Source organism: Numenius arquata, chromosome 3 (assembly GCF_964106895.1).
Source record: "Numenius arquata chromosome 3, bNumArq3.hap1.1, whole genome shotgun sequence".
In the NCBI taxonomy this organism is placed as follows: domain Eukaryota; kingdom Metazoa; phylum Chordata; class Aves; order Charadriiformes; family Scolopacidae; genus Numenius; species Numenius arquata.
In genome coordinates, this window is record NC_133578.1 from 13,024,620 (window position 1) to 13,038,878 (window position 14,259).

Genomic DNA, 14,259 nt, shown 5'->3' on the forward strand with positions numbered 1-14,259 from the left:
GCAGAGTCAGTAACGTGGCCTGCACAGCTGTTACCAGCGACCCAGAGCTGGGGAGCAGAGACGGGAACAGTTTGCTCATCACTCCCACCGGACATTGATCCACGGCAGGCACAACTTCCCCAAATCCTTTGAGAGCCCCAAAGAGCTTTGGCCTCCAAGGTTTCACCTACCTTTCCCAGGCTGAGCTCAAGGAAAGCATTGGGGGTTGGACTAGATCGTGGGGGTTGGACTAGATGATCTCCAGAGGTCCCTTCCTACCCCAGATCATTCTGTGATTCTGTGAAAGCACAACCCATGGGCTAAGAGGACAAATGAGTGAAAAACACCAACTCGACTATGCCTACAGCATCTCCAGCCACCTTGACTGGAGAAAGATGGCAAGTTTTCAGGCTGAGAAGCCTTTCTTCAGGGCTGGAGGAGGAGTAGCAAACCTCCAGCTAAACAACATCAGGCACCAGCTGCTGTGAGTTGGCTGCTGACGGGTGGGCAAAGGGAGAGGAAGGCTGGGTTGTTCCACTAGAAGAGGGTGAGGGATATGGCTGTGGGGTATAAATGAGTTGCTGGGTGCCACCACAGCTTGAGCAGTCAATAGGAACAATGACAGGTATCCTACTGTCACTGAATGCTTCTTTCACCTAAAAGTTACAACACCATGGTTATAGCTATCTGGTATGTTTTTATTGGTAATGTAACCAAGTGGGAACTAACCTATTCCAAGGTTGCGGAGGCCAGGAGTGTGGAAGCAGATATGCAGAAAAATCGTGTATTTCTCTCCGTTCTCTGTAAGGAGAGTTTGGAGAGCATGAGCTAGCTGCTTTACTTGTAAACAGTTGCGGGCAGGTAAGGTGGTTTCCAGCCATCTCCAGTCTGAGCTTTCCTTTCTCCCCACGTGAAGCCGAGATAATGATACTTGTCTTTCTGAAGTGCTTTGAAATATGTGGTTTTCTCCTTAAGACCCAAGTATTACACATGATGGTATGCACTTGTAAATATAGGGAACTTGCCTTAATCAGGAGTCTGCGAAGTTGTTATGTTCTGATTCATCATACATGTGATATGAAGCAATTGTTTTCTTCACCTCTGCTTTCTAGGTAAGCAATTATGTGATTTCAGCATGTCTGCATGTTTAAAATGGACCCATTTTTCACTATGTTTTTCTAAACTTCTTAAATGAACACCTTTTAATGTAAAAAGTAGCTGGGGTCTGGTAGGGGAAATAGGCAATAAAAATATAGCCCTTCAAATAATAATTCTTAAATTTATAGAATTATTTATATTTTAAGAAAGAGAACAGCTTGGAAGGAATTTGGGGGGAGTGTTAATAAAAATATGTTTTCATCAGAAACACTTGTGTCAGGAATGTGGATCAAATTCCGTATGTTATTTTAATTATTAATTAATCACTTCAGACAGGAGACAAAGCATTGGTTTGAGGTTTTTGAGAGTGTTTTGAGAGTGTTTTAATTCCTTATATGTAAAGAAAAAGGAGTAACAGGGCTGCAGCCATTTGAATAGGCTGCAAGGTTGCTCAAAGAGAAGCGATTGAAGCTTTATTAAGAATGACAAAATGTTCTTAAGTTATTCTGGGAGTATTAAGAGACAAAGTGCAGTTGCCAAAGAGGAGAGGATTTTGATGCATGGGCCAGAAAGGAATGATCAATGGTTTATAAATATAATAGTGGTAAACACAGTGACAGGAGAAAAAAATGTATGTGGCTAATATAATTGTTACAAATTTAGTAGCTTTTGCTGTGAGATCAGTTACTGAGGATTTAAGAACAAGGCAGAAAAAATAAAAATATTTTTTTGTTTTTCAATACAAGATAAATGTGAAAGCATTGAAAGCCACCAAAAAGGAGTTTGACAGAAGAAGCACAAAGAAGTATGCTGCATTAATCCTGTTGGAGAATCATTTTGTATTCTCTCATCTTCATTATAAGGCATATTCTCAAAACTCATTTGTGGAATCTTTGACCTTGGTAGAGGTCAAATGCAAACGTGCTGGAGGGGAGGTGAGGGAAGAGACAGGTGGTGGGGGAATGTAAGGGCAGGACTCAAACTGAAGGAAATTGGAAAATAAATCCTGGGTTGGCAGGAGAGTGCAGTCTGGAGAACAGAACAGAGGAGCTGGGAGGAAGGAATAAAAGACACTGCATGAGAGTCTTCTTTGCAGGAGGAGGACCAAATAAATTCCTTGTTGAGACGAAGCTTGGCAGAGCTCACTATGGCATCAGGTGCTGACGTCTGGTGTTGGAAAAGAGGAGGCAGAAGCAAGGCAAACTGTGACAGACCAAGCAGGGAGTCTGAAGGCATCTGCTTCCCAGCCTTAGGAGGAAGCAAGGTAGATTGATGCTGCACACAGTGGTGAGGCTTTAGCCACTTACAATGACAGCAGGCAGGAACTGCGTCCGGCTGGGCTGGGTGGCAAGGGGACAGAAAGGGTTAGAAAGACTCGAACTTTTGGTGGTGGGACAGGAAAGGGGCAGAGAGACATCCTCCCTAACATTGCAGTCCAGGTTTGATTTAAACTGTTGTGCACTTCCATTTTCCAGCAATAAACATAAGACTTGAGAAATATCTTTTGAATTCTTGATAAATCAACCCCATGCCTTTTTTCCCAAACTGGTTCCTTGTGCTTCTCTGAGACAAGTATTTGAATTTACATTGATCAAGTGCTGAACTCAATCACTGCGTGTATTGCTAGTGATGTGACAGTATTTGAAATGTGAAGCTTCTGATGTAAAGAAATGGAGAGGTTCAGGTCCTTTCTGGCTTGTCTTTTCCCCACTGACCACTGAAAAGTATTGCTGCATCTGTAGGTAACTGTAGCCTGCTCAGAGTCTTCCAGTGTATTTAGGAGTGGATGGATGTTGACTTCACAGTTAATTGGAAACGCTGGGGAGAGGAGTTGGGGGCAGCGTATGGGGAATTTAACACTATTGGTTCTTTACTTTCTCTGTATTTAAGTGTTCCTTGCTGATGGAGCACAGATGGTCTTGGATTAAGTAAAAAACATGCCAGAACTGCAGGCTAGGCTCAGACTGGGGAGTTAAACTTGACATGAAATAAGCAGAAGGCTGTAATTAGCTTATCAAGAGCGTTAGGCACCTGGCGGAGGAAAGCAGATATGTAATGCACAGTGTAGCTATAGAACAATACAAAAAAATAACAAAATCTGTTTTATGAAATATGGGGGACTTTTCATCACTGACTTCCTCTTCCAGCCTAGCCTGTTAACATCTGAAAGGTCCTACTTATTCTTGGTTATTAGTGTTTTATCAGAAATGACATTTTCTGACAGTTTGTGATGCCGAGCACCAAACCCCAGAGAAACTAGAGATTCTAAAGGTCAAAATCTAGGTGTGTTGCCAAAAGCTTTCCTGGGAACCTTGCACTACACTTGCCTGTGCACCATGTATACTCCCTGATTGCAAGTATCAGTCATCTTGCTGCTCCCTCTGGTTATTTCTGCCTGTTTTTTGCAGCCGTGCGTTGTCTTTCACCTTGACCCCAGGATTCGGGCTCACTGGGGCAACAATTGCCATTTAATGCTAAGCAGAAATGCCTAGCAGGGTGTGGTGGAGTATTCCATGTGCTTCCACAGTACATGTCAAAACCCTGGTCTCTAGGAATAGGAGTCTGGATCCTGTCTCTATGTCCGCAAAACAAATGGAAATTCAGGCATACATCTGCTGAACTGGATAGGGAAAGTACAAAGGCTTCCTTTTAGCTGAGGATTTAGAAATTTTTGCCCATATTCTCGAAACTCAAAAACTATTACTTAAAAGTGGGGAAGAGCAGGAGGGAGAGTCTGGTTTCACTTAAGTTCCCGTGGCACAGGCAGGCTCAGGCGGCATCTCAGTTTTCAGCCTGCCTTGCAAAACTTTCTCAGTCTCTCTGGCTTGCACAAAACTGGCCTTAGCTAATTAAAGTAATCTCAAAGCTTTCGTTTGCTTTCAATAATGCATCTTTCACTTAATTAAAGATTTCCCGAGCTTTTTTTCCCTTTTGGTACTACACCAAGCTTAAGAGCACAATCAGAAAAGAATGTTGATAGGATAAATTGAATCACATGCACATTTATCTGTTTAATTGCACACTTCCCCCTTTTTTTCAAGCCAAGACAGGGCTCAAACCACATTCAACCCCTTACACAGTTTTAATGAGAATATATTGCAGTGTTTGTCGTCTGAAAGAGTATTAGGCCCCCCCTAGTGCAATAGATGTGATTTCCCTAAAGAAAAACAGGAGGTACAGAACAGTGAAGATGTCATCTTGAGTTCTTCATTAGTCTCTTTAATACTGCAAGATGTGCTCATTTTGATTCCTGACTCTCAGCCTAATTGTTGGGAGAAACAGATTCAAATTGGGCATTTCCTCAAACTTATTTTAGCTCCTTCTCAAAGCAAACAAATAAATGCTGAACAAGAATGTCCAGTGATGTAACCTGGAGAGGAATAAAGAATGCAAGACTTCCACACTTTAGAAAGCTGACAATACACAGAGGTTTCACATGTGCTTCAGTGATTATATTTTTGGTTTGAAGCATATATGGGAAGATTGCTTTTCATAGCTGAACTCTTAATGTGGGTGCACAAAAATGCACTCAGCTGACTGTGCAGGATTTGTCCAGTCTGGCTCAGAAGCAGGGGGGGGAGGGAACACAAAAAAAAATGTATAGTGGAGAACCCTTAACATCTCTACATAGCAGTGAGCTTCAAAGAGGCACAATGGCAAGGAAACCCAGAGTAGAAAAATGGAGGAGAATAAAATGCCTTGCTTGATGCAGAATACAAAAGGGACTATAGCCATGGTAAATTGATTTTGTGCTGAATATGGGCTGGTCCATTGGAAGGGTTTTTGAACCTCCTACTCCAGAAATCATTGTGCAAAACAGTGAGAGGAGGCTGCTTAGAAGTCTTGTCACATCCATCAGTGGAGCCCACAAAGAGGAAGGAGGGATTTAGTTTTGAATGGTAACTCTGCCAAAGAACATAAAGGGGTGGAGATGGACATCTTTTGGTGGTAGAGGGGCCTCGAAGGAAGAATTGCCCCCACTTTATCACCATTGCTGTGACTCCGTTCGTTGGCTCGCTTCTTAGAAATAGCTTGTTGTACCTTGTTTGTGGCAACTGAAGGAAAAAAGAAAACACCACAACAAAACCTGTTCTTTACAGAATACACAGTGCTGGTGGTGTGAGAAATCGTGCTGTGTGGTGCTCACCTGGCCAGCATCAACCACACCTGCACGTGCGTCAGCTGTGCTTGACTGCACTGGAATTTTTCTTTAATCATTTTTGACTGAGTGTATTTTAACCTCTTTATTTAGTTATTTTATTGATTTATCATATAATCTTATGTCTCTGTAATCTCCAGTACATTTAGTAAATGTTTGTTGTTGTAAGCTATAAACTGAATGTGACATGGCAAGAAACCAAATTCCACTCTGACTGTTAATTACTCAGTATGCTAAAAGTCTTGTCTCAGTTTCTGTATGCTTTTGATCTTCAGTAATAGGAAACACTGTAAATCATCCTTCCTTAACATCTCCTGTGCTGTTCTCCATTTCTGGATGTTGTCATTCATGCTAAACTGGCTACAGGTGAGAGCTGTCAAATGTCCGAGTTAACTAAGATTATCAATTTGCATTTGGCCCTGTCCATGCTTTTGCACGCTTGAAAGCAATAGAAATATCCAATAGATTAAATTGTTTTCAAAAAAAGATAAACATTCCCATCTAGTACTCACAGCTAAATCATTGCAGTGTTAAGTACTTTCAAGCAAAATGAAGTAGATCATCAGCAAAATGAAACCATTGTCACAGACTGACATTTTTCTTTATATAGAACGATAAAAATACAAACACTAGGTAGTGGAAACAGAAATCCAGTGCCATCTCTATCTCTCTTCTTCAGAGCTGTACTTCCAAAGTAACATGTTGGTGTATTCATCAACGTTGCTGCATAAATACGTAGCTGTCAGTCTAAACTCAGCATATAGCCACAGCAGAGCGTGTGCTCCTTCTTTCTTTACCCTTATGGACAGCACTGCAATCTGATCTGTTGCTAAAACACGTAATCTGGGCATCATTCCTGGCTTCCACAAGCCCTTCGGTTCAGGTAAAGCATCACATCCATAGCTCCTCGCGTTGCTGGGATCACCAGGGTCTCTGTGCCCTTCCACTAATTACACTCTCAGGCATTGCATTAGTGCTTGTATTAATTTTAAGGGTCTTTCACAGACCTGCTTATCAATTCCCATAAGAGGCTCACTCCACTTTGAATCAGACGATGAAAACAGCATCTCTCTCCCCCTAGGTTAAAGTGCCTTCTCCTCTTGCTTTCTCCCATGTGTCCTCTTTGTGTCTCGGAAGAATCCCATCCTTGATGTACTAAAACTCTTCTGGTTACTGAAACCTCAGGATGAGTTATGTGGCTGGTGAGCTGAGACCTTTCCCCATTGCGTGGTTACGTTCCATTGTCTCTGTCCTCTGCCATCCACTGCCACCTGATGCCTCATATATTATTATGCTTTGCTTATAAGGCATTTTGGCAAGGCCATACCTACACAGGCTTGCACAGGGAGTTCTGGGCTATGATAGAGGCTCATGGGCACTACAAAAACTGCAAATATGTATGACAAAGAAAGTTCCATTATATAAAAAAAGCTCAAATTCTCCTCTATGTGGAATTCAGCTTTGAGTTACAAGTGTTTTACATGAGGATTATTGAAAATATGCTTAAAGCACTGGCAAGTCAATCTGCTTGCTTCAGATATGAATTTTAATTTGACAGTACCTCCTCAAGGTTGAGCTGGCTGCTTCCTTATAAGCTGTCCTTTGTACACTAAAATTCCCAAAGAGCTGAAAAGTACAGGTTGTAGCCTGGATGGGACTACCTATATGTATTGTTTATCTTAGAAAACACTGTTTTAGTTTTAGTACTTGGTATCGAATGTTCTTTACTAAAGCTTTAGACAATTGTCTTTAATAACAAAACTTCGTACTTGTACAGGACTTTCCATTTGGGTACACTGTGGAAACCATGAATTATATAATGCCCCTTTCAGATAAGGAAATGCATGGTCTGGAGTTGTAAATTCCCACCTGACACTGCAGAGAGGGGGGAATGTCTGATTTGCAGACGGCATGTTGTTCCATGGAATTTTTTGCAGGACAAATGGTTTCATACATTAGACTGTGGCTGAAGATGTCAGAAAGAAGAGGACGGGATGCGTGGCATCTCTCCCCTTGTTCTGCTCTCCAAACCTGCTCCCTCTGTGCACCACCCATTCAGTGGATGCATTTTGTGGTACTAGCAAAAAAAAAAAAAAAGCTATCCAAGAATTCACTTTGTGCTAGACAGAAAAGTTTTTAGTCCTCAACAGAGCAAAGTTCAGTGCTCATCTCTGCCTCTGACATGCTCAGTGGCTTTTCCTAGTCAGTTGACCTCTCTGTGCTTTTGGTTTTCCTTTCCTCCCGTGTGCCTGTGTTTTCTCTTTGGCTTGTAAGTGCTCTCAGGCAGAAATTTTCTCCCACAGCATGTTTGTATATTGCCTAGAAATACGGGGTCACAATCTCAGTTCATGCCTCTATGTGCTCCTATAATACAAGTAAATAACAAGGGATTTTGAAGCTGTGAAAGAGAGAAAATCAGTAGCACTGACCATCCAAGAAGAACTCAAAACAGCTGAAAACTTTCCGTGGAAAAGGAGTTGGTAGCTTGTGCCGTTGATAACAGGTTGTGTCTGTAGGCACAGACACACAACAGAGGTACAGGAGCTTACTGGTCGCCACAGAGCTGTGTTACTGGGGTGTGCTTTCTGCACAGGAGGAAGACTGTGAAGGATTTAAACAAGTATTTTAGTTTGCATCTGAGATAAGACAGAACCATTGAACAGAGTGGGTTACTGTGCCTCAGCTGATGCAGAGTAGCTCACTGGGCTGGGATAACTTGATCAGAGAAAGTAGAGCTCCCATACCTGGAGGCCTCGTTCTGCCAGGTGTTACAGTGATGTTCTGTCCGTCTGTGCATACAGCCTGCAAACATAAGGTGGTAGGACAGACTCTAAGTCACTGAGGCTTAAGAATAAAACCGAAAAAAAGAACATAATCGTATCTCCTGGAAACTCTCCTTCCTGACTAGTGGGTGCAGGTGTACACCGTTTATGTAATTTTTGTGCAATAGGTGAGCCAGGGCAGAGGAACTTCCTTCCGACTATTGCAATTCTCTTGTAAGGATTTGATAAGAGTTTGTGAGATAGAGGAACATGAGTATCCAAAGATGGTATTATTTGGAGCTGAGCTAAAGATCCATTCTTAAAATGAGAAAGTCCTTCTTTCTGATTCCATCCTTACTATGCCAGTATGTAGTATCCACCTCTGCTCTGATGTCAACAGTGAGTGATGGGTCCAGCAGCCGATAAATGCCAGGCCAAAATCAGTCCCAGTATAGTAAGAGGCTGACTTTTGTTTATAGAGAGAAGGTCTGATTCAGAGATAAAAGTTATGAGAACTGCAACCTGCTAATAGATTTATTTTTTTTTTCATGTTTGCCAGCCTCCATCTTCTAAGTGTTACATTTTGAGGTCTTTGCCAGCTGACTTACTCTCCAGCCACTCCAGAAGAGCCATGCGATTGGGCCGGTCCGTTGATAGGCTCTACGGGTGTTCAGTTTAAAAGAAGCAAACAGCTTGAGTGTTACCACATCTCGAAGGATCTGAGATCACTTAAGGGAAATCAATTTATACTTTGATAAAACACAAAGCAATTCCCCTCATCCAGGTCCCTTCCTCTCCCTGCAATGAATTGACTGAGTCCTGTGATCATTCCTCATGCCTGTCACTGCATGCAGCAGTGATCTGTAATTTGTATACTGCAGTATGTAGCAGAACTATTTATTGAAGCTTGGCATTATGTTCTTTTGGTATTAGTTATCTGTTTATCAGACATGTTTATCACACTTTTAATGAATTACCAGTGTTGGAACTTCAGAAATGGCCTCTAGGGTATTTAGCTACTGTGCTTTATTATTAAGAAGTTAGATTTCAATAAGTTATTATTTATAGAGCCCTGTAAATGTGCCTTGTCTTCGAGAGACAAATACCAATGCTTCAAAAAGGGAATTTAACTTTCCACTTTTAGACTAAGGAAGCAAGTCTTTATGGAGAAGTCCTGGAGGATTAAATAGGGAAGAAATAGCTAAAATGTTGTAGAAATGTTTTTACACTAACCATCATAGAAACCTAAGTTAAACAAGAACCTTTTCATGGATTTTCTGGATCCAGCGTAGAGAACTTCTTTCAAAGATTTTTTTTTTTCTTCTATGTGCTCTAAGACCCAGCATGTACCAATTTCTTTTAAATGCTGTAGAATTTGCCCAGGGAATGGTAGAATTACAATGGTGCTATCTTGTGTAGAGACCGCAAAGTATATAGAAACATAGAAATAAACTTATGAAATGGATTTGTCGTTATCAGAAAGAGTCTATGGGTGATATTTTAGAGGTCTGAAATCTGTTAATCAGTGTGGATGAAAAGATCGAGGCTGACATCTTGTAAAGGAATGAACTGGCCTCTGAGCAGCCACTGAGTGAGGACTTGGTCTGCACCCCAATTTAGCAAAGTCCTTAAACTAAACTGGTCCGGTAGGATATGTAAATATGGGCTTCATTTCCATTAAAGTTGACAGATACTAAATTCAGTGCAGAAACATGGTCCCTCTGTGTTCCTCTCTTCCCAGACTTGGAGAAAAGTTTCCATACCTTGCTGTGAAATGAGCTGATCCAAAAAAAATTTTTAAGTGTAAATAAGAAACGAAGAGATATTGGGCCAGTATAAGGAATCAAAAAAGCTGCCTTCAAAGCAAGTCTTTTTTTTTTTCCCAGAGTTACATTTCTCTGAACATACTAGTGCCTTGTACAGTTACTGGAAAGGAAGAGGTAAATAAATACACAGGGAAAGAAATGGCTCTGCCAGCTCAGGTCTCTAGTGAACAATAACTGTCATATCACACCACCTCCTGCCCTCCTTCCTCATGCATAACTCAGCAAAGGGTGATGTGACTGGCAGGCTCTGCTTGGGGTGCCCTGCACAGCACCAGCGGAGAACCAAAATCACCTCCTACTCTGTGGACAGATCGAGAAGTCTCCTGTGGGCACTGCAGAGGACTGATGGAAATAGAAGCTCCTGTCGTTAGTGATCTCTGGAGACCCGAGCCTGGGACAAAAGGTGCTGCTTCTGCTGACATTAGCAGAAATCTGAGGAACTCAGTACCTTTTAGGAAGTGCTGGGCATCTCACAGAATCAGTCCCTGGGGTTTTTTTTGCAGTAAGTCTGTACTTGGTTTTTTTGTTGTCTCCTTCCAAACATACACAATGTACATTTTTGTATTACACTTTTTTCCCCTAATAGACGAGAACAACATGATTCTGGGCCTGTCTGCAGGCGTGCAAGGCTGCCAGTAGCTTGCATGGAGTACTTATCTAATGGAAGTGAGGTTGATAACAGATGGATAGGTTTGTAATAAAAGACTTCAGAAATTAAAAACAGGTTTAATTTATGTGATAAATATGCATGCAACCTTTTCTCTTCCAGTCTTCACTTTCGAGTTTTAAAGCAATGTTCTGATTTTGCACAAAAACCTGCAACCTCTGTTGTGCAAGTACAGTGCAGGGATTAGTGTATGCTTAATTTATTAAATTCATATGTGATATTTGAAGTAATTATAAATTGCTGGCCTGAATGTAAAAGCTGGTCCATAAAAGTTGAGGAGATTTTCACATCAGCATTTGAGGTTGCACATAACCGGTGATAACAGGACTTACTAGTGACAGGCAGGTATTTCGGATGCCAACACTAGGATGTGCAGGTAATTAAATAAATGTATCTAGAACGCTTCTCTCAGCAGTGTGTGCTGAATAACTGATTTGACAGCATGTGATGAGCTAGAATTTCTAGAGCACTGTTGATCTGCAGTCTGAACTGGGAGCAAACTGTGATGCTCGTAATTTGTTAGAAAAGACATTTAACTCTTTCTTTCTGTGTTGGAGTGTGACATTTGAGTATTCTGATATGCACTAAGTGTAGCTATTGTGGCCCATTTCTATTAATTTCTAGTTGGCTAGTGTTGCATGAGGTACATGACTGCTTCTCCTGTGATTGTTCTCCTTCATGTGACTTCCTAGAGATGCAGAAATAACACACAATACTCCACCACCACCGCCCCTTTTTTTTTTAATTGAGAAAATCTGCCTGCATGGAACTGAAGAACAGAAATAGAGATGTGAAGAACCAGGTGTCCATGCCAAATAGAATGAAGGCAGGCACATTTAATTGCATTTTCAGTTTAGGGTCAAAGTCGCTAGTACTCTCATGTCCATCCGCTCAGGTGACTGAGCAGTCCTGCTCGTGGTTTGCATGGCTCTTGGCTCACACAGCAGCTGCAGCCCTGAGCTGGTTGTTTCATTCGTACGGCATATGAGTCTGATGTTCCCCCATTCTGCACATGAGCCATGTGGTTGTAGAAAAGGTCCTCAAAGTGGCTGGGAACACTGTTAGAAACTGCATTCCTACTGGAAATGCAGGAGGGAAGAGATGCTGGAGGACTTGTAAGGAGGTAGCATGAGGAGCTGGAGTGCTCTTGTTAAGGATGTAAGGGGAGGAATCGCTAACATCCTGACAGCCTAAAAAAAGTGTTTGTTTGGCTGTTTAAGCAAATGGCAAGCAGAGAAGCAGCTAGGAAAAAGTACATACTGTCCTGTGTTTGTATTTCGCCTTGCTCCCAGGTTTGTCACATCTTCATTCAGGCTCTGTTTTCCATGACCCATGCCATGAGAGTTGTTTTATTGCCACATGTGTCCAGAGATGTCTACTCCACTGCTTTTGACTGATATGTGTAGCAGGAAGTACAAAAATAATCCCAGATGTGTTTTCTGGGGCTGGGAAACGTAAATGTCTCAGACAACTGAGAAAATGAATGATAAATTGAGGATGATGACCCAAACGAGTGACCAAAAACTTCTGGTGGATGCAGTTTTTACCTCATCCAAGTGTGCAGAGGCAGTTTTCAGCAGTAAAAAGAAATAGTATTAATTTGGTTTATTGAGGGAGATGAGGAAAGGGAGGGGAGGCACCTAAGTCAGTGTGCAAGAGGCTGGCTATTGAGAAGCATTATGATCAGGTAAGTAGGCAAATGTCCAAAGCATTCCTTACAGTGCTGCAGTGTTAGGGAAGCGTTGAGTAGATGTCTGCCTCACTGAGAAACTTATGGGTACATGCAGATGTACTCTAGAAGAGAGAGATCTTTCTGAAGGTTTCTCTGTCAAATGTCCAGAATGCAGTTTGATACTGGGGCAAAATCAATCTAAGGCAGAGGAAGAAAATTTCATCTGGGGAGGAGGGGCTTGGGTTGGTCATATTGGTGGGATGCAGGAAGTAGAGCACCAGCATTACAAAGGGAGTTTGCACAGAGGAGCCCAAGAGAACAGAGATGACAAGAGTGGGACATTTTGATCTGAAAAGACAGCTGATCAGTCAAGTAAAGAAATTGAATAATGCTGGAAAGCTCATGTGAAAGCCCCAAGCTCAGAGGTCTGAGCCAGCCCAGAATATCTTACTAGGTCCAACCCAAAGGTCATGACCACAGATGTGTGCAGGCTCCTGGGAGCCCAGCAGAAGGACTTGTCTAAGCTGTAGATCAGCTGACCGGTACATACTCATACCTTGTAGTACAATTATTTAAACACACGTTAGCTCCTTGGTTTTGCAATTATATTTTTATTATTGACAAAATGTTCTGCTTTGTAGGGTCATGAATATTTTCTTTGAGTCACTAGAGGTCATTGGAGTTACTCAGCCCTCAAACTAGCTCCTTCCTGTCCTACGTGTGTGGGGCTTGTAAAACATGCTCTGGATTGCCATATTGCTTAATTATCCTCTTAGCTCTAATGAAGTGCACCCTGACTAATGGTGCAGTCACAAACAACATGTTCCTATAATTCGGGCCATCACCAAGAACTTCTGTTATCACTAGACTCATCAAGGTAGTGCTCCAGAAAGCTGAAGGGCAACGTTGCCTAATAAAAGCAAACAGGCACTGAGAACGTAGCTGGAGGGGGCCAGTGCTCTGACATGAGCTACGTTTTCAACGTGCCTCAAAGCTCTGTGGTGCAGGTGTCTGGCAGGAAGAGCTAGGTGTCCCCTAGGAGGCTAAATTCTTCTCTGTTGCGTTGCTGCAATCCCAGAAGACCCAGAGTATTTGCAGAGAAGCAGCATTGATTGCTGAAGTAACTAACGATTTTTGTTTTCATTTTGTCCTGTCAAGCACTGTTAAGGTAAACTGGGCTGTATAATGGAGCGTGCTCTGTCTGTTTTTCAAAGGGGAAGAAGAGCCGCCTAAAAAACTCTTTTCTGGATTTTACTTACTTATTTTTGATTTAAGGTTATCAGAAATTGATCCAAGGTGCGAGGATACTGTGATTAGATGAATATGGGCTAGATTTGGGACTGAGGATCAAAACGCTGCTATGCAGTGGTTTTGCGGATGTCAAGGGCTCCTGAGAGTTACCAGTCAAAATTCCTTGCTCTCCTGTGATGGCTTATCGATGGCTCCAGTGACATATCATATCCCCTCTCAGGATATGGCTAAATGATCCTTTCCAGCAAGGACTTATCCCAGCTCTCACAAAAACACTTCTGAGGCACAAACTTCTGGCCTTCAGCCTGGCTTGGACTCCAGTACGTGGGAGGTATTTCCCAAGCGACTCCCAGGAGAAGATCTGTGCTCTTACCTTCTCCCACCAGATATTTGCATGTGCTCACAAAGTCTTACTTCAAGCCAAGTTGAACTGAATATTCAGTTAATGGAGAAGATACCATTTTTTTGAGTGAGGTAGAAATATCCTTTTCCCCCAGTGTTGTGTATAAATGCATTTGCTGGATGGTGGCATTTCTTGCAGTTCTGAGCAAGTGTCTTCATGGACCTGAGTGGAGGGTGGGAATACTGATTCTCTTTTCTTACTCGTCTCCCATCTTTCTCCTGCAAAAAGCAGGATTTATCATGCGTCGGGGGGACAACTTTTGTGGAAGCCCAGAGTTTAAAAAAATATATTGGCTGCAGTGGGAAGGTTCAAGAAGAGTTCAGATCTGGACTGAACTTTGAAGCCATTTCCTGCGTTGGTAATGGACTGGGGGGGGGGGGGGGGGAAGAAATCCTGGCTCTTTTAGGGGAGCTTTGGATCTGTATCTGAACTTTGTGAGCCT

The 14,259-nt window shown here is 42.2% G+C and overlaps 1 protein-coding gene across 2 annotated transcripts in view; it reads left to right on the top strand.

Moving 5' to 3' along the window:
* The window catches only part of SEMA5B (semaphorin 5B), a 133,869-nt gene that overhangs the window by 40,702 nt on the left and 78,908 nt on the right, over positions 1-14,259 (top strand). The gene's annotated exons all lie outside the window — the stretch shown is intronic.